Source organism: Anguilla rostrata, chromosome 3 (genome assembly GCF_018555375.3).
Source record: "Anguilla rostrata isolate EN2019 chromosome 3, ASM1855537v3, whole genome shotgun sequence".
Lineage (NCBI taxonomy): Eukaryota > Metazoa > Chordata > Actinopteri > Anguilliformes > Anguillidae > Anguilla > Anguilla rostrata.
The window spans coordinates 38,536,687-38,557,228 of NC_057935.1; the positions used below are offsets into that span (position 1 = coordinate 38,536,687).

Consider the following 20,542-nt stretch of genomic DNA (forward strand, 5'->3'; position numbering starts at 1 on the left):
ACAAGCAGCTCATTTAGACAGGAGTATTTATAAACAAATCAAATTACTCAAAGCACTATCGCTCAGTATACACTCAACACCACATGTCCCAAAACTTCAGAACACAAAAAATTATTCACAATCCAAGTTCATACAATAACAAACTCTCCATCTATCTTGAAAATAAGTATCATACTGGAGGCTATATTATATAAAAATGTGAAATCTAAGCAGGGAAAATGGCATTTCTCACACAGGTTGTGGTTTCACCATAGCACTGAGAACGGCCTACTTTTTTGTCTTGACTGTGGCCTTTAAACGTGGATATCAAATGAGGCAAGTTTTGGTAAGCCAGCATGAAATATGCATGCTTGAGAATTAATATATTTTCATTTGCACAGGCAAGCTCTGCTCTGTGATATTGAGATCATATGCAAAGCAGCCGTCCAGCTAAAAAAACTATATATTTTTTAAAACGGTGCACTTTTCACTTGTACTGAAGACAGACCAAAAGCACTGAATGATGAAATGTAGACTTTATTTTGCACGTATCCTTGATCTGTCTCTATATACAATAACACCGGTGACGTGCTTGTATGGATGTAGCCGGCATTTCTCAATCAGAATATACACACAAAGATAAACACACAGAGGTCATAGTTTATATTCAGTATACTGTTCCATGGAACAATGAAAAATTTGCACTCCAACCAACATACCGACATATACTGAACATGGCCAAAAGTATGTGGACACCTGACATCCAAAATTATTGGCAAGACTATGGAGTTGGTCCACCCTTTGCTGCTATAACAACCTCCACTCTTCTAGGAGGGCTTTATACTAGATGTTGGGGCATTGCTGCAAAGAATTATCTTCCTTTCAGCCAGAATAGGATAAGTGAGGTTGGACACTGACTGGGCGATTAGGCCTGGCTCGCTGTTGGATTTCAAAATGATCCCAAAAGTGTTGGATGGGGTTGAGGTTATGGCAGAGCAGGCCAGTCAAGTTCTTCCACACTGTTCTTGACAAAAATATTGCTATGTGGACTCACTTTGTGCCTGGGGACACTGTCATGCTGAAACAGAAAAGGGCCTTTCTCAAACTGTTGGAAGCACAGAATCATCTAGAATGTGATTGTATGCTGTAGCATATTTGCCTTCATTGGAACTAATGGGCCTAAACCAAACCATGAAATACAGCCCCAGGTCAAGGGTTGTCCAGATACTTTTAGTTGTATACTGTATATCCAAACCACAAATACCAGCTTTGTGAAGCTCACAGTGTACAGCTTTTTCTAGACCGGGTTACAAATGTGTTGATTCAATTTTGTGGTAATTTTTTGAAGCAGTAGCTTTTGCATGTTTTCACACTATCCTGTCAGCAGTCCTTTCCTGACAGTGAGCTTCAACTTTTCCAGTGCATTTTGTTCGTGTTTGGTGTATGTTGTCATAATGTTCAGTACTATTCCCTTGCCACATTAAATCATTTTGCAGTTTCTGTGACTGACACATCTGCAATCCGAGGATGACTGTTTGGCCTCTCTGGAACTCCATTAATCGCCTCATGTTGCTTTGGAAACTTGCATATCTAAGTGCTGATTGTCAGAACTCTTTTAGTCCACACATACTGCTAATTGGCATTCAACTTAATATGACTCCCCTGTCTAGCTGCCTTTGTAATAGTGATTTAGTAACTAAGTCAATGTGGTATTTCCATCATCTTTTATACATATACATGCATTTTTACCAGCATTATCTCCAGGTGCAATCATGGTGAGGAATGCTTGCCACTGATGCTTATCCATGCTGGGGAAGTAAACAAATTCCGATAAAAACCTATGTGGGTTATTCAAGTTCCGTCATGCTATTGAGGAGTCATAAGAGGCAAATTCTTTCAGTCATCCAGGACAGACCATATGCAGATGATTTCATCTTACGGGATTCAGCCCTTCTATGGTCTTGTACAGCTGTGAACCTGTGAACCGCATGCTGTTTGTGAACGGGAAATTGTGAACGGCGAGCCAATAAAAGCCCGCGATTGGAGTAACATGAGCGTGAGACCAGCCCGTACGTAGACGCGAAGGTGTTTGAGGACGAGGCCTGTCTCGGGCCAAGATCCCCCTCGGCTGCCTGGATGATGAGGGAGTGACAGGGCTGCAGAGAGGTGACTCTGGGTCACCCGTCCGCTCACCCCACTCACCCCGCTCGCCCCTGTCCTCTGAAAACCTTCCAATCAAACCTCTTCACCCCCTCTCTGCATTTATGTACCTGCTAGTTTTTTTTCTTTTTTTGGTGAAGAAATGCCAACGCTAGCAGAGCAAAGGAATTCTGTCTGGGTTAAATTAGTGCGTGTCCTGACCTCCCCCGGCCCCGAGGGCAGAAAATCGGAAGCACAGTTCACGGGGGTCAGGAGGGTCAGTTTTGCGAGTCCTCATGTCCACTCCAGGGGCTACCGCTGAATAAACACAAAGCCTGACATGAAACACGAGATATTTATGAAACTGAATTTTTTTGTCAGTACGCCTGCCCTCTGGCTATGAAAGCAAAGGGTTAAATAGATCGTACCATAGAAAATTTCATTTTAAATAGCTAATAATTAAATCAATTATTTTTTACACAATAAAAAAAGAATATCCACACACTGTCGTGTCCTTCGACAAGCCCCATTTCCGGGGGAAAGCATTTTAGCATCACAAAATGCATTGTTTTGAATGGCATGCTCCTTTTTGTCACTACGACCTGCTGGGTTCACAAAGCTCCTGCAGTGGGTGGAAGGCACACGCAGCTGCACTACTGGGGAAGCTGCAACACACTGTGCTGTCTGGGTCACGCATATTTTAACTGTCTAATCTACATAAATTTCACTGTTGAAATTACATATTTTTATGCAAATGGCGCTCAATACAGGGCATGTTCCTTTCACAGAGATGAACGCAAACTACCACTCACTGTAAGTAGGGATTTTTAAAGATTTCCTGAAAGGCTGTAGGAACATGGTGCAGCCTATGACATAAAATTAAAACAGTACATGTTAGCTGTGCAGGTAGATGGATATGCTGTAAAGTATTCCTCGTTACAGGCATACGAGAGTTGGTTGAAGACAGAGATGATACTTGACCTGTCCCCTCAAATTTGGTTTCTGCTATAAGAACGAGGGCGATTTCATTGTACGTAGATAAGCAATTCAAAAACTCCAACAACCATGTTATGTTTATTAAAAAAAACATTCACTCAAAACAGTCCATTTCCGGGAACTGAAATAGTAAGTTGGTCCAAGAAACATTGAAAAGGTCTACTTGCCGATCATACTACTGAACTTGTCTGTGGCTCTTATTGTGTATTAGCCATTATTGTTACTGCACCATCATTTGTGTGCCAAATTAAAATTAATCACTCGTAAAATCATGGGCAAGTTTCCAATTCATTTTAGTGAATCAGCGTTTTCTAAACTGGTGTGAGCAAAACCATCCTTTTACTATTTGCGCATTTGGAGATTATTTGACACCAAGATCACCAAGAAACAAAAATTGTGACCAGACAATGGAGACAAGGCACAGTTTCAAATACAAACAAATGCAGCCGTTAATATGGCACAGATTTGCAGTATTTGAGTAATAAGCTGCATGAACTATGCTTGCTAATTTCTTTAGTGGTTTGACCCCGAAGTGTCAGCATATTTACTACTGTATTAAGCATTCATATATTTACTGCGGCAACACTAAGTGTTGGCATGTTGTATATGCTCAGCACATGTCTATCATAGTATATCTGTTGTGAAAAGCGTTTCATAAATTACATTTGTTGTTGTTTCTATTATTATTATTATTATGATTATTAATATTATTGTTGCAGCACTAAGCATTTACATATTGTCAGAACACTAAGGGCCAGGATTAAATCTAATCTTGGACTGAAAATATTTCCCCAATGGAGATATCCACTAAAAAAGAAAACTTACTCTTAGATGATTAATCCTTGTCTGGGAACCCAGCCTTAAATGTTAAAATATGTACAGTTGACAGATTAAATGCTAACATACTTACAATTTCAACATTACATATTCAACATGTTTTGCACCCTAAATATATACATTTCTAGTACTGCAAAAGAGCATTTACAGTTGCAAAATATATGAGCCATATGATTTTTATTGTTACAACACAAGGGATCCTCACATTTACAATCATGGCCCGGCAATGTATCACATTTACAGTTATAACTCTAAGCAAAGGCATATTACCATCACAACACTATGCTTCTATTATAACATAAAACATCACACAGACAAATTTACTTTGCTGTTGGCTGTGATTATCAACAAAAAAAATGCTGCGGAGATGTACTGTGTCTGATAACCCCAAAAATAATAAATATTTATGCTTACTCCAGCTAAGACAATACAGAAGCTAAACAATTAGCACGCACCACGTCTTTCTCCTCTAGTCCAGGCTATAATTGACTACATCATTTGCCAGAGGAGGCTTTTTGAGGTAATAAATACACTTGACGACTGTGCGTCTCCCAGAATGACGAAGCTGCCAGTTCGCCGTGGCTTTTATGTGCAGGTATTAAAGGGAAGGAAAGCGGCCGGTCTGACTGCACATAATGAAACCGAACCCCTAGCCACAGGTAATTAATTCCTGCGTTCAGCCAACATTTTTTATACCACTCCACAGCAGGGGCACTACAGTGTCTAGTCAGGAAATGACTGAAATTAAAATGAACACACCTTAATTCGCCACCGCCATGAATTACTGATAGAGCTTGACAATTGCGCCTTGACTGCGTAAATGGGGCCTGAAATGTTAGCATATTTACTTCTGCTGTGCAAAATGGCAGCATTTTTATTGTTCCAACAGCAAGCAAGTGATAATGTATTTAGTGTCACAACATTAAACAATGGCATAATTACTGTTGTAACAGAAGCATTATCATATACATTGTTGCAGCAAAGTGTTACATATTTGCTGTCACAGCACTATGTATTAGTTGTTGAATTGAATATTGCAACAAAAACTGAAAGTATATTTGCCAGTAAATTTTAGCCTCTTTACTACCAAAAGCACATTTAATGTCTCCACTCTAAATGTTTGCATATTTACTGACATGACACTAAGTGTTCTGTGTCACATTTACTGGTGTATAGTATAAGACAAATATCCCAGGGGGACCCAAATGGTGCCGCTGGTTTAGGGGGGGGGGGGTGCAGTTGTTTGTTGATTGGCAGTTTGTGTGAACTGAAGGTCCTTATAAAAGCAGTGGGCCACACATCAGCTTGGAATGCAGCATTGCTCGGCTAGTAGTCTGAGCTCAGAGGCTATGTTTAACCCTCTAAATCACTAGCGTCAGACTCAATAATAAATCAGAACCTTTAGAGGAACTGGGCCTCAGCCAGGAGTCCCTGAAGAGAAGTTGCTGGTCTGGAGATAATATATTTGTATATGATTTCCTCTGAATATTCATGTGATAGTATATTTGAGATAATGTTAAAACACTATTCCAGATTCAGGTACAGTGTATTCATATGTATCAGGGCTTTAACAAATACCTGTGTGCATCTGAATATTCATAACAAAGATACCACAAAAATTTGATTAAAAATATATATTGGCACGCATGCAGACACATACAGTAAAATAAAATGTTTGCACCATTCAGGATGCATGGGGGTATCTAGATGTTAAATCAGTATAAAAAGGTCACCTCCAATATAGATGTAAAGAAAATTGACATTATAATGCTATGAACTATAAATAATGTGAATGTGACTTTTTTTAGTGTTGAAGATCTCAAAGGAAATTAATCACATTTTATTTCTATGATCCAATCGAATTACATTGCTCTGTAGGTAATGATTCAAACTAGACATTGTGTGTCATAATGAAGTCAAAACTACAAATGATCTCCCCTCAAAAATCATGCTTCCCATTAAAATTTTGAATAAGGAGCATCGTGACTCTATGCAAAATATAATGTTCAGTCTTTGTGTGGGATCTGTTATATCAATAAAACATTAGACATCTTGGGCAAAACCAATTTGTTGCCTGAAGAACCTAAAGAAAATAATGTTTTTCCTTCCATGACAAGTTCATGGTTTAAGGTAAATGCATTAAACTATGACCATTTTTTTTAAATCACTTTGAAGAGCCACAATCTAATAGCATCAGTTCAGCAGTTTTAAAGGATGTGCAATTCTACATATTCTATTGACATCTTTACTTTTAATAGTTTTGAAAATTCATACTGTATTGCAGCTGTATGATTAATCAATATATTGGAGAACATAATATTATCCTTACTACCCCAAGATTTATATGTCTGAACAGACAACGTAAACGTTCGAAGGAACAGCATCTGGATCTGCTACTGCTGTGGCTGCTTTCCATTAAAGCAGTTTCAGGGTCTTCAATGAAAATTAGGCTCAATTTTGCTTTATTACATTTGTTAACATGCTGTTGCCAAGGGCTATAGACATTAGCACACATTATCCACACGCGTGAAAGAGGGGCTAGACTGTGAACCCGCTAAGCAATTTGCACAGGAACAAGGCCGCTGCAGGAGTGTGTCTATTTTTGCTTCTTCTGAGAGAACAACAGAAAAACAAAAAGCATTTAATTACGAGACAACACTGCGGCCCAGCGGACCTGTTTTGACTGAGAGCTGGAAGCGAGACAGCGACAACACAAAATGTATTTCCTGAAGAGAACCATTTGATTACACTGCCCTTTATTTCCCAAGCACACAGTACCTAAAGCTGACTTTAAATCAAGGCTCTTTTACAGACACATGGCATTCTGAGAAATGTTAGTTTATTTTTTACGTTGGTTTCAAATTTGCAGCAACAAGAAGAGGACATGTCTGATGTACTATTACAGTATGCATTTGGATTGTTTCATTGAAGGGAACGGAAGTTTGGCATCATGGAGAAATGCTGTTGGATGCCTACTGGAACTTGCAGCTACAGCCAGTACGATTGCCCGATCTCCGGATTTCCAGTCACGTAGCAGCATAATCATGTGTGTTCACCTCCGCGTCAATCACAGTGATTACCTGAATAATTCATACAAGTATATTTTATTTATGAATATTTTCCCATGTCTCCTAAAAGTTACGAGAAAGCTACACCCAGGCAGAAACAGAGCTGCCAAATCTTCTTACAAAGAGAGAACGCCTTTAATCTCTAACACAAGCTGAGAGAGTCGGGAGCGGTGCACGCCTTCTCAGGCACTAGCAGACTATTCACATATTTTCCTGAGGAAATGCTGAAGTTGTCTAAAAGGGTACCTAGACCTCTTCACTGGCAATGCATCCAGACGTTAACAGATAATTATATTTCAATGTGTTCATCTATTAGGGGTTTGACAGTTATTTTTTGAAGTGAGTTTTGAGGAAGCCGCTAAGTATTTTAATGAACCCCAACACCCAGAAAAACACCTACACAGAGTGAATTTCCCTTTAACAGCTGATGTATAAATGCTTTCTATGCCCAAACACCTCATAATCATTTCACAGAACACCTGAAAGTACCTGTTAATGCATTCTCTTCATAATTTCTTTGATAAAAGAAAAATGTTTATAAAGTGCAAATCCGCGCTTAATATCAGTTTAAATGAGCATGCAGAGCAGTCAACCAAAATGTTTGTCTTTCACAAATACTGCATATACTCAGCGATATGTACAATCAATCCTACACATCAAGCAGTGGCCGTGAATGGCTTGCACTGAAAGGGTTAAAGTCGCATCAGGGCAGAGAGAACCGGAGATCTAAAATTAGACTCTCAAACAAGTACATGCCACAGAAAGATGACTCAACGTCCATTCAAATCCACTGGCATCGTTGTTCTCCAAATATAACTACATTTCAGGCTTGTTTGATTCTCTGAAGCTGATCTCCAAAGCATGAAGCTACAAATCAGCCTTAATTAATTGGCAAATCAGAGAACCTGGCACCAGAACAACATTTGTCAGATCATAGAGAGGAAGGAAATATCCACTGAAGAGTTTAATGATGACTGAATACAGTCAACGAAGAGCTTTGGAGATGTCATCCACACCTATCATCTACATTTTTACCAACAAGCTTCATCAGCTTCATCATCCATAAGCTTCATCCGTACATCCGTTGCTGGGTTGTTAGATAGTCTAAAGAGGAACAGACCATTTCAAATGCGCATTTCCCTTTAAATGTCCGATCGGGCATACTTCTGGCCACCTCAGTGGGTGGTCTGGTTACCCCTCTGCAGGTGGTTGCCGGCAATAGAAAAATGTCTGCAAATGTGCACATACACTGTACAATATCCCATGAAAAACTCTTACTGCTCTAGAACATGGAGAATAATAGTAGCATGGTTTGAAAATAAACACATAACATGTTATTACATTTATGCAGGGAGCCTGGCATATTAGTGCTTCTCACTTACACAGGTTAGCTAAACCTTTCTAAAGCTAAGATACTGGCATTGAAACTGGAAGTACACAGCCTATGTTTTCACAGCCACATGAGGCAACCTTTTAAATTCAATGATCAACATGGTAAAAGACTAAGAGAACTTAAAATGTATTTATCGAAGGAAGTATCTACACATACCAGTAGCACCATTGTGAATGAGCACTGAACTTTTACAGTATGTCTCATCTATTCACACACTCACTTGGACTCTATTCCAAGGTGCTTCACTGCTGTTCCACTCAATTTTCACTAAAATGGCGCTTGATAGCATATTGCTTCACTATAATATAAAACTGTCACAGGTACCACTTCAGATGTAATGTTTGTGAGGAAACTAGCTACTTAACATTTAACTGTGTTGTAGAGAGATACTGACAACGTTAACAATGTTCAACTAAGTAGACACCTTGAATTTAGAGTAACTGTACACAACAAACAAATGATGAAGTCTTTCCTGAAGTAGTGAAAGAAGCAATGAGTGAGCCAAAGGAACATATCTTTTCACCAAACAAATCCAGAAGATGTGGCTCAACTAAAGGAACAAAAGTTACCATTCCAAGATTGCTGTTTCCTAGTGCATGAGCATGAGCAAGCTCTTCTGTGATTGGCTAGTTTAAGTGACGATGCACAAGTGGAAAAATGAGGTCATTCAGAAGCAAGAGGTAATGTTTTGTGTTTTGTAATGTGTAAGTAAGTTTGATTTTCAGTGTGCACTTGTGGTTACATATTCAAAAGCAAATGAGTAACAATCCAAACATTATTTTTTCCTATTGGAAATATATTCAAATATCGAACATCAAATTGAAAGCCCTACCTGGTCCACATCTCACCCGTGTGATGGACCACATGCCTTTGCAGTGGATGGACCATGCAAAGGACAGAAATGCAAGGACAGCCCAATGGTTTCTGTCTCTCCAGCCCTGATCTTTTCAGGTGCACCATCTCCAGGCTCCCAACACGGAAATGCCGATAGTCTGTCTACGCTACACTTCCTCTGGGCCACTGCCAGGCCAGGCCGCACCCACACGGCTCTTCTCTTTCTCTCTTTCACTTGTCACCTCACCTGATTCATAGAGCCTTCAGTACCATGGACCACAGCCACAGGCCAGAGTGGCTCAACACGGACAGATCCTCATTGATTGGCATAATAATACAATCACTGGGAGCCAGCTGTCATGCATAATCACCACCAGCTGCAGGCAATCAAGACATCGTCAGTACCCTTTAAGAAGGCCTCCACCCAGGGTACAAAAAATGCAAGTTATCATGTTGCTATCACATAATATTGGTCATTTATGCGACCACACCACAACAGCAGCATATTGGCCACATTTCACGTCAATCAAGTGTACCTGTCTGTCAGGCAAAAGCCGTAGAGAAATGGGATGAAAACGGGAAGAATAAGACAAATTTTTTAAAATGAAATGGCCATCTACCAGCATGGCCTCTGCGATCAACCGATCGATTGTGATCAAAGTATTGGGTACCCCTGTTATAAAATAACTATGCTAAGGCATATCTATGATGCACTGGCAATCTCAGTCTTTACACACATTAGCCAAATGTGTATCATTTCTGGGACATTTCTGGGCATGGCACTCTTTTCTTTGTGGGGAGGGGTGGGCGTGGTTACAGAGCCTGTGGTTTGGGATCAGATTCCAACAAAGTGTTTCCAAAGTGTTTGTTGCTAGTTTGCTGCAATGGCAGATGCTAGGAAGCCTAGGTACAGCAAAGCAAAAACACAAGCCGACAGGTGGCACCAGCTGAAGTCTGCGAAGGCGATGAAAAGCGATGCAGAGTTGGCCTGTTTTCTGTTGGACCTGTAAGTAACGTTAGTTGGGTAGCTTTTGCATCACATTCTGTTTTTCTATCAAGATGTCTTCCCGCGCCCCCAGACCCCACCCCCTAAACCCACGGGAGCTGCTGTTACTGTTTATAGTTGCAACTTAGCTAGCTCTGTAATTAACCTGCATTTATTTCAATCAGGGTAATTGAATTTGATACAGCATGCATGCTATCTAGTTAATGTTACAGTACACATAGCCAACTTCACAAACAAAGTTGCTAACAACTTCGAAAAGGCTACAGATAACTTCATGAAAAATTAATTCACTTTACAAGTATATTAGCTAGATATGATAGACCTATGCCTGCTAAAGTTACTTATGCCACACGCGATTCGGTTTTTACATCCCAATTCCAACTAAATGTCCAGATGGGTGTTTCAGGAAGCATAATTACTGAGTTAGCTGGATAATTGCATGGAGTAGAACCCATAACAGCTCTTTTTCAGTCCACGTTCCAGATTTGGGAGGGTTCCGAGTTTTACGCAGTGCAGTTATCCAGCTAACTCCAGTTATCCTGCTTCATGAAACAGGCCCTAGAATAGCTAAATACCAAACGAGGAAAAACACAAAATAGTTGCACCAGCATTATGGAGTACCTACCTAATCATGTTCCCATGTGCTAAGGGGTGCACTCAGTGTAAGAGTGTTATAATACTGCATAATTATTGTTACCATCTATATAGAATCATTCATGTTTCTAAAAATGATATTGTCAATATCATTACTTGACATTTTGCTTGTAGCCTTTGAGACTGTGTCCTCAACGGAGGTGTAGGTGGGGTTGAGGACTAAGGAGGTGTAAGTGGGGTTTACAAACACAGTCCACAAAGGCCGCAAAAACCTACATAGTATACATTTAAACTTCATTGCCTGCAGTGAGAATCAACATATTCCTATGTAATAATATTGCACCATATAGATTTTAATTAAAATATAATCACAGCAGCATTAACCAACTTTCTCAACAGTCGCAATGTTGTGAAAGCATTTTGAAAATCACGAAGCCCATTGGCCGTGAGTACAGAGAAAGTGACACATCCACACCCCCTGCTCCTCCCCACACCTCATCGTGAACTCGCATCAACGTTTCTAGCCACAACTCTCTCTCGGCAAACAGGATTACTGACTGACATGCTACACTAAAATTGTCAACTTGTTGAGGTAAAACAATAGAACCTTTTCTTCATTGTTGCAGGTTTTACCTATAAAGCAATTAAACATTTTCCATTTAGTCACCGAGTTCAGAAGTTAATGAAGTATTAGTTTTGCTAAGTTTACAAGTCTAAAGTTAGCTATCTACCAGATTGTTTGTGATAGCTAATGCAAGCAAAATATTTTTTTTTTAATACATGTAAACTGCCAGCGATGCAGGAGTGACTCTTTATCCACCATTGGAGAAACTCTTCCTCAACATTTGCATCTAGCTATGTGTACAAATGTGAGAATGTGCAAGGTCAATCTCATTGTTGATTGGTTCTTAACATGAGCCTGCCTATCTTTTTGTTTCCTTCACCAAATCCTTGATTTTAGAATTCAGATTTGAGGGTCTTAACATGTATGATGCTGGATTTCTCTCACAGGAGCTCTTTCTATGATTGCTTCCAAGTAAGCATGACTGTTCCCCGATATCTTTCTAAAATATAAGTTAGTTACTGTTGCTTTAATTATTTGTTTGTCCACAGATTTCACACTCTAGTCTAGTGCAAACTTCACTGAATGCAAACTATGTTTAAATATGGTCCACAACATGAACCATATGAACCAATTACATGGAATATACATCTGGTATATTAGATTATTTTTAGATGCACTAGTCATCCTGTTTAGCATATAGAACCTTTACTGGTGCACCCAAAGATCCTTCATGGACATCCTCTGTACAACAGTCTTTGGAAAACACTGGAAAACACACAAATGAACTATGATCAATCATAAAAACCTTAGTTGAAGCTTAAGTTCAATGGATTTTGGGAACAACTTTCATAAGACTCCTGCTGACCATCTGGACCCCCCACAGTCGACAACCACATAATTGGCATAAGCCGGCATGCATGCAGTGAAAGCTATTCCTGGCTATCATTATCAAACTTGCATTTTCATATTTTCATAAAGCTTAAAATCAAATTAACCCGCATATTTGTATGTCGCCATTTCTGATGATTGCTTTTAGAGAACAATGATAAATTTACTTTAAGTTAATACACATTGAGTGCAAACAAAGGGCAAGGTGAAGACAGCAGGGTGAATTGCTTTGTTTCTTGTGCTACCAGTGCCACACTGCAACATCTACAGAATATGTTCACTTTCTCTTTTGTAGATAGAGAATCCATTTTTATCTCCATGGAGTGTTTGGCTCCTCTGAGAATGTGTGTCTAGCAAGTGACAGACAGACCTTTATTTACCATACCCTCACTACACACTGTATTCCCTTAAAAAAATCCTACAACTCAATCCTCCGCATACAGTACAACCTATTTATATTTCCATATGCAAGGTTACACAGAATATTAGCATTCCCATCTACAGCCTGGAGTGAAGCTGTACTGGGGGGTAGATTTTAATCAACAAGGTAAGAATATTATGAAAATATCAGCAGGTAAAATGGCTTCCAATTTCAAATCGCTGTAACAGAATGAGTATTATTTTGCATTTTGATGTGAATATAAAGTGGCAATACCTGTAATGCTAACATAAGAAAATTCATACTCATTATTTGATCTGTTCATAAACTGTTATCTGAGTTGAAACGTACCGAGCTACAGTAGGCTGTGTTCTGTAAATATCTTGCCAAACAGTTCCACATTGAAGCTGGTTGCCATAGCAATGGCAGGCCTTGAAAGCCCTGCTTCTGTGATGGGAAACATCTGTTGAGGGAATATTCTATGGAAACTAACCAGCCAGGGAACTGGAAATTAAATAAGTCTAATCATGTAAAAGCAACTACCATTCTCAATCGAATGGTAGCACAAATTTAGAAAATATAAACATTCTGCTTGTCTTCAACATAATAAATTATTATACAATAAATAGTAAATGTTTATTATAATTTTTTTTAAATAACTGAACAGACTGTAGTGATTAAATGAACAGTTGGACAGTAGAAACACATTTGTAATTACTGCCCTTTAATCTAGCATTAAATTCAAATTGACCTTAGCGGGAGTACATATATATTTTGCATATGCTCATGTTCATATTCAATGTTCATATTAATGTCACTTTCACACCAAGTTAGCTCGCAATGATTCATGAACAATATCAGTACATTAAGAGGATAAAAAATGACAGAATATCATTAGATTAGGCTATGTTCACACGTAATAATTTAAGTTGCCAATTTTCATATGGATCAGGTTATGCAAAGGTTAACTTATACAATGTACAGCTCTCACTTCACTGTTTCTCTACAGCCAGCTCCCTGTCTAATGCACTGCAGTATAATATGATGTATCCTGGAGCACCTTGTAATTCGCATGTAATTGCAGGGAACATCCACTACAGGCAAAGTATTGCAGGAACTGTGGCTACAATCTCTAGACTTATGCAAATTCTCCTATCAAACATACAAGGTGGCAGGAATGAATCAATATTTCAGCAAGGAAACACTGAAAGAAAGCAGCTAATAAAAATGTATTCAGAGATACCTGTATCTTCATATATACCAATGCAGACTGTGTGTGTGTGTGGGCTTGTGTGTGTGTGCATGTGTGTGTGCTTGCATGTGTGTGTGTGCGAGTGTATCTGTGTGTCTGTGTGTGAGTGTGTGGGTGTGTGTCTGCGTGTGAACGTGTGTGCGTGTGTATGTGTGTGTGTCTGTGTGTGTGTGCGCATGCTTGCGTGTGTGTTTGTGCCTTTCTTTTGAAATATCTCACTTTGGTTCACAGATATGTGACAGTACCTGCACCGCAGTATTACAGAAGCATCGTCTCACAGCACAGTGGTGAATAAAGTGAACACGCTGCCGGGCTTTGTTTTCAGGGACTGGGGATGATGAAAGCCGACAGGCTGTCATTAAAAGCAATAAATTCCCATTACTGTAGTGGTACAGTCTCCTAAGATAAACTGTAGCAAAAGAGCAGTAATTATCCTAATTGAAGCAGGAGGTGAGGCTTCCTGGAACAATCCTCTGTACCACAGTCCCTTCTTTCTCGTCTTTGAACATGTGTTCAATCCAATACAATCCAGTCCGATAAGTGAAAGAGCCAGATCACCCTAAAGCTCCTTAGATAATTTTAGCTAAAAACATATGAGGAGAAATGTGTATTGGTATACAGTATAAGCCTACTCTTGAAAAGCGTGCTTATAATATTACAGTATATGAGCCTATTCAAATGATTACTATACAGCATTTTACTTGTCTTTTCTACATAAAGTGTATGACTGAACTTAAATCAAAAAAAGTATTTGTCTGGTCAAACCTCTGAATCTTGTGCTATACTCCAACCCACTGAATTTACTGCTGGTGTATGCACCCCCTTGCTAATACTAGTGTATTGTGCCTAGTCCATCACTGGCAGAAGGAACCCCCTCTCACCTCCAGACTAATCTGATGAATATTGCATGGTTTGCATGTGGAGTATATTATTCGTTATACGATGGGGAGTATTAGCTGTAGCAGTCAAAGCTTTTTGTCAGTTTAGTCAGAACAGTGATGTTTTCTGTATGTGTTCTCCCAACAAAGGATGCCTAATTGTATTCATAGGCCTAGCTTATTAAGTGCCCTGTCAATTTGGGAGTGTGCAGACAAGTACACACTCCAAAGCTCATGCAGATTGCTAGTACTTCTTTCAACTCCACAGTCCATCAACTGAGTGCTATTTGCTGTATTTGTCATGTCATTTGTATTTAATTGTTTTATCTACTGAAGCAGTGGATGCCCTTGATAAAGTAAGTCTGCCCGTTAATTAAGGATAAGCCAATCGCATACAAAGTATGAAAAAGCAGGTCCCATATTTATATTGCCTTCTTTATCTTTATAATATCTTTATATTTGTATGCTTTCAGTTGCTTTTTGAAAGCAGCGTGTGCTCTCCTTAGGGCGAACACAGAATAAGCCAGAGACAGACAGAACATTCCTTGCCGCCACCATGGCAACGTGCCATGTGAAAAAGGCCAGAGCAGTACTTCTGATTCTTCGTGCACCCTTAAAATCTCTGGAAGATAATCTGGGAAATGTGCCGTTTCAATTTGCACCAATCCACATTCTGTATACAAAACAGTGAGGCCTATTCATTTGCCCTCCCGTATAAAACCTGGAATGGATTTGACCTGTATATGAGCACATTACATATGTGCACACACACACACAGATACACACACGTGCACACACACAGATAAAGAGATAGAGAGAGCACATGCAGAGAGTTTATGTTCAGCGCTGTTATCTTAATACTTTTACAGACTTTTATGTGCAAGGGTAATACTGTAGCTCACATATTTGTACATATTAATTTGATTCAATTGTCCTTTCATATACAGAATGAATAGACACTTCTGTATATGTATATTCCAATTCAAAGTGCCAGCATTCTTTCTAAAAGGAACTTCTGTATGAAAGACCAGTATTTTGAACACCTTTATTCACAGAAATGAAGAAATTTGTTAAGATGTACATATTAAAGGAAAACTGCACTGTCGGCCGTACACAAATACATCAAGTGTCAATAATAATTCAGGAAATTTCATCCCATTCAAGATTCATCCCACATTCCCTCATACAAATATGCAGCACCCACCTAGCAAATGCACAGCAGCCATTTAGCAACAAAATGTTCACCACACATCAGAGACACTAAATTAGCTAGTCAGTTAAACTGGAATGAGCTATAATGGCCAGGATAGATGCGGCAACACTTTCCTTTACAACAAGCAAAACTGTATCTTTCAGAGCTAGACTTTGACTTATTTCAAAACATGGCCAACAAGTAGCCCCTTCGCAGCGTTTAAGGCAGCACTGATTTTCCTAGAAAGACTGCCCCCTACTGGCCCAACCATATACCCCCCAGCAACAAAATCGCTTGCAGTCCTTCCGATAAACACATCACTGCGAGACACCACTGTAATCTCTCCTCAAACCTAATTATTTACTCAGCCTACGGTCTGCTACACTAATCACCACAAGAACTGCAACTGAGAACACAAACAAACCCAACCCTGAGAAAGAGCGTAACCAAACATCAAAGGCAAACCAAAGATATGATTTGAAAATTAAAGCGCACTCTGTCCATACATACAAGTGTAACGAACCTGCACTTTTGCTATTTGCTTTCCCCCCCAAATTGTGAATAACCAATCATATTTGTAGGTGTCTCGTAACTGTGTGACATGCTCCACCGAGCGTGTCTGTCAGGGAAGAGGGCGCCCCCTCGTCGTGGTGATGAAAGGTGGCAGTCAGGGCACGGTGAATGATGAAGTGCTGAGTAAAGGAAGCCGCGGACATATTTAAACTCTCGGTCACCGCCTCTCTCGCAGCTGCCAATACCAGCATGGCACAGTGTGGCTTCTCATCCGCTGCCAAGCCATGAAACTCAATTACAGGTCCAGTGAACTGAAGACACTTCATTTAAGGACTCGCATCCTTCACTGCTTATGTGACAGCTCGGCCGAACTAAAGGTAATATCATGCTAGCGTACTGTACTGTAGGCTCTCATTAAAAGTACACAGGCTTGGCAGATTCATGACAGTAACAATAGCAATAATTAGCTATGATGTGAGCAGCGTTATTTCACTTGGAGATATTTTTGCTTCGTGCGCTACTGTTCAAATGTTAACTTACCTTTATAAATTGTTAATGACCAAAGAAAACCTGTCTCCAGTTCTTGCCATTTGTGCTCACCCAGAGCATTATTCATTAATGCAGACTTTGGCTGTTAAAGCATATTTAATGAGCACTAATACACAGGAGGGCCTGGTTCCTCCCCCCCCCCACCCACCCCCCTTCAGTTTTACTGTGTTAAGACGGTGGTGATTACCTTCACACAGAGCTGCAGTGTGAACCCATAATTGATAAAGAAAGTGAAAGCCAAGAGCCCAAAGTGACATCTTCCAATCTATGGTCCGTTATGCAACATAAAGGGCACCCATGACACTTCTGTGAGAGTAAAATCAAGGGAAGGTTTCTGGCCGAATGCACTAATCATTTATACACCACCCTAGTGAGGACTACTGACATAATTTACACTTGATACAATACACTTGCTGGAACTGCTGTGCATTCCCTGTGGGTTTATTTTGAGAAGGCTATGGATTTCTTAATGAAGAATGTACGAATGTATTTTAACTTGCCGCCGATTATGCATGTTAAACGGGCTTCTGGGTAGCTCGTCTGCCTAATGCCGTGAGCTTCCGTGAGGTGTCATGGTCGACAGTCTGGTGTCAAATCACAACTGTGCCTTAAATGGTCACCTGCAGTCTGCCCGCACCAAACGTGCAATTAGCATACTCCTCCTAAGCAATTACTGCAGGGTGAAAAGAAGGGGCTTTGGGGGGAGGGGGGGGGGGTGGAGCACACACTCGTCTGTGCTCTGCTGAATAGACGGAGGAGATTGCAAGGATGAGACGTGCTTAGAAATACAATTCCAAATCGAGGAAAATGAAAAGAAATCAGAGATTTAAAGAATATAAACTTGATAGATGTGATAATCTTTCAGCGTGTATAAATCCCAGCAGTACATACTCTTGGTTCTTAAGGCAACCAATATGTTTAATATAGCCTACTTAGAAGATGCTATTGTGGACAGAATAACAAAATTGTCTGGCACTGTCAGACAAAACACCAACAACATAGTTACATATTGTTATACTATGTGCTGGAGTACAGTGCCTGAAACAACAAATATTGTGTCACTGTTCAAATACTAAATACTTATCCACTGTACTGTACACTGACGCTTGTTATGTCATCCTGATATGATGTATTTAGAGCAACAAATGGCACCTCCAAGCTGAGGTAATGTTCTGACATTTTTGAAGGAAACATTAGTGACCCCAAAATGTTCATTTCAACAATCCCAGATATTCCGTATGAGGTGCTTTGTTTCAAGGTGCAACTGCTTCAAATACGTAAAATGCACAAAACACATCTTTCAGAGATCGTGGGACTCATAGGCATAACATTGCCATGTACACCAGGTGCAGGCCCACAAATTAGAAATAGATTTCCGTTAAGTTTGTAATTTTGTGGTTTTAATAAATAAATAAATAAATAAATAAATCCTTATGACAGCTGCATTAACTTTGCATAGGATCTTTGATCAATAAATTCAACAGTCACCCCTTCATCACATGCAGATGCCACTGCATGCAAGATGGTAAAACATTACATTATTTCAGTATCCCCAGGCAAATTATGACACATTACTGCACAGTAGCTGTCTCTTACCTTAAACAGCAAAAGAAGAATTTCTGTTCTAACAAATGCTTCTTTCCTGTAAGAAAATGTACATAGATGCATCATGCATTAACTTCTGACTGCAGGTGAACTGCATCAATAGTCATTGTAGAACATAAACTGCTTTCTATGTGTGAGGTGTGAACTGAAGTGGAATGCTAAGTATTAAGTCTATACTGCACAAGCTAATGCTATATACCCACCGAGTACGTCTGTCACTACATTTTGAGTACAGTATTAACCAGACAAGTGTTATCCAAGGTGCACTTTGGATTATATAAGCGTGAGTGCTGCACATTGTTTGACTCACAAAGAATCAGATTTCTATGGAAAAAAAATCTCTAAAATCTCTAAAATAGTCCAACCCTAGCCTCTGTAGAGGCCCAAGTCCCCTTTTCCGCTTTTTTTAAGCTTCCCAATTTGCAATTTTGCTGTTTTTATGAATTGAATCTGTAAATCCCCAGGCAATTTTTCTGTAGCAAAATCAGACTCTGCCTGAGTTAGTATGGAACTGCACCCAACTGCACTGTAGCTGTAAGTCAGGATATTTTGTTTGTTTTTCATTCTAAAAGCCCAGGGAAGTAAAGGAAGTTATGTAACATTCGCTCTGTGTTTTATTATTGTGATGTAGCTTGCAGTATAATTACAGGAATCTCTGTTTCTCTTGAGATTCGTCCTGTTGGAGGTGTAGAAGCCCTCCTCGTTAATGGAGTCCCAGAGGGAGCAGGAGAAGGCCGTCACTTTCCTTCACAAAGCAGCTAGCGCTCACAAAAGAGTCAGGCTGAACCCAACTTCCTGCCGGGCTGTGCATGGTGCCCTTTATAGTGGGGAAGCCTCAGTGCTCCAAGTGCATTGGGGCGGGGTGGGGGGTGGATTCACTGCAGCACCCCATGCAAACACACATCTCACATACAAATACACATGCTCACTCTCGCTCACTCTCTCTCGCTCTCAGTGCAGTAACACAATAATAAAGGCATTACAGGCATTATTAGCTACTGTGCATTTTGGCACACTATACCAATCTCATTTGATAATTAAATTTATAATTAATATGCCACTTATTTTGTGTGTGTGTGTGTGTGTGTGTGTGTGTGTGTTATACATATAAACAAAAATAAGCACCTTGGTAATGTCAAATGCATAAGAACAGGTAATAGTAATGTGTAATTTCATGCACTGAACACACTTGATAAACTGTATGCATAATGCAAGTGTAAACAAAGATAAATCAGGCAGTCATATTGCACGGGTCAATGTAAACATTTTTCTAATAAATTTAACTGTAAACATAGCATCTTAAAGTGAAATGATTAAATCCCTGGTGGAAACTCTTGAAACAGCTTGAATTCGGAGATGGAATCTAGCTGGAACCAGCTTCTGATCCAGCCTTTTATTTGGTGATGGTCTAAATGTCTGTACCAAGCTGGCCAAACAGACTGCCAGCATGGTTGCTATCTCAACCATCTTGTTGCCAGCTTGACAATCTCCAAACCAGCTTCAAACCAGCTGGACAAGCTGAAAACTAGGTTGAAATCAAGGTGGGATTTCCACCAGGGACGTTCTTCAATGTGCTAAAAGTATGGGTGGAAATATTACTTTTTCAAATATTTTAGTGCGAAGACTCCTCTAAATAAAATCAACTCGTACTGAGTAAATTATAACCAGCACTGTCTGGGTTGGATGGACCAGCAGCCTAATACAAAAATTACCTACAAAGACGCGTTAAAACAAGCACGCCAATTTCTACAGCCATTTACAAGAAGTGCACAGTTTACAAGAATCCCAGCAAACTGACAAATATCACAGGTAAATAACGGACCATACAGCGTGGTCTTTTTCTTTGTATAATCTTAGGAATAGACTATCGCGAGT

General features: G+C 39.7%; 1 protein-coding gene across 2 annotated transcripts in view; it reads right to left on the minus strand.

Annotated features, from left to right (window-relative positions):
- csrnp3 (cysteine-serine-rich nuclear protein 3) overlaps window positions 1-20,542 on the minus strand; it is a 53,282-nt gene that overhangs the window by 32,372 nt on the left and 368 nt on the right. For both annotated transcript variants that reach the window (XM_064327443.1, XM_064327442.1), the window contains exon 2: window positions 18,659-18,704. The gene's annotated coding sequence lies outside the window, so the exon portion shown is untranslated. The remainder of the gene's footprint in view (window positions 1-18,658; window positions 18,705-20,542) is intronic.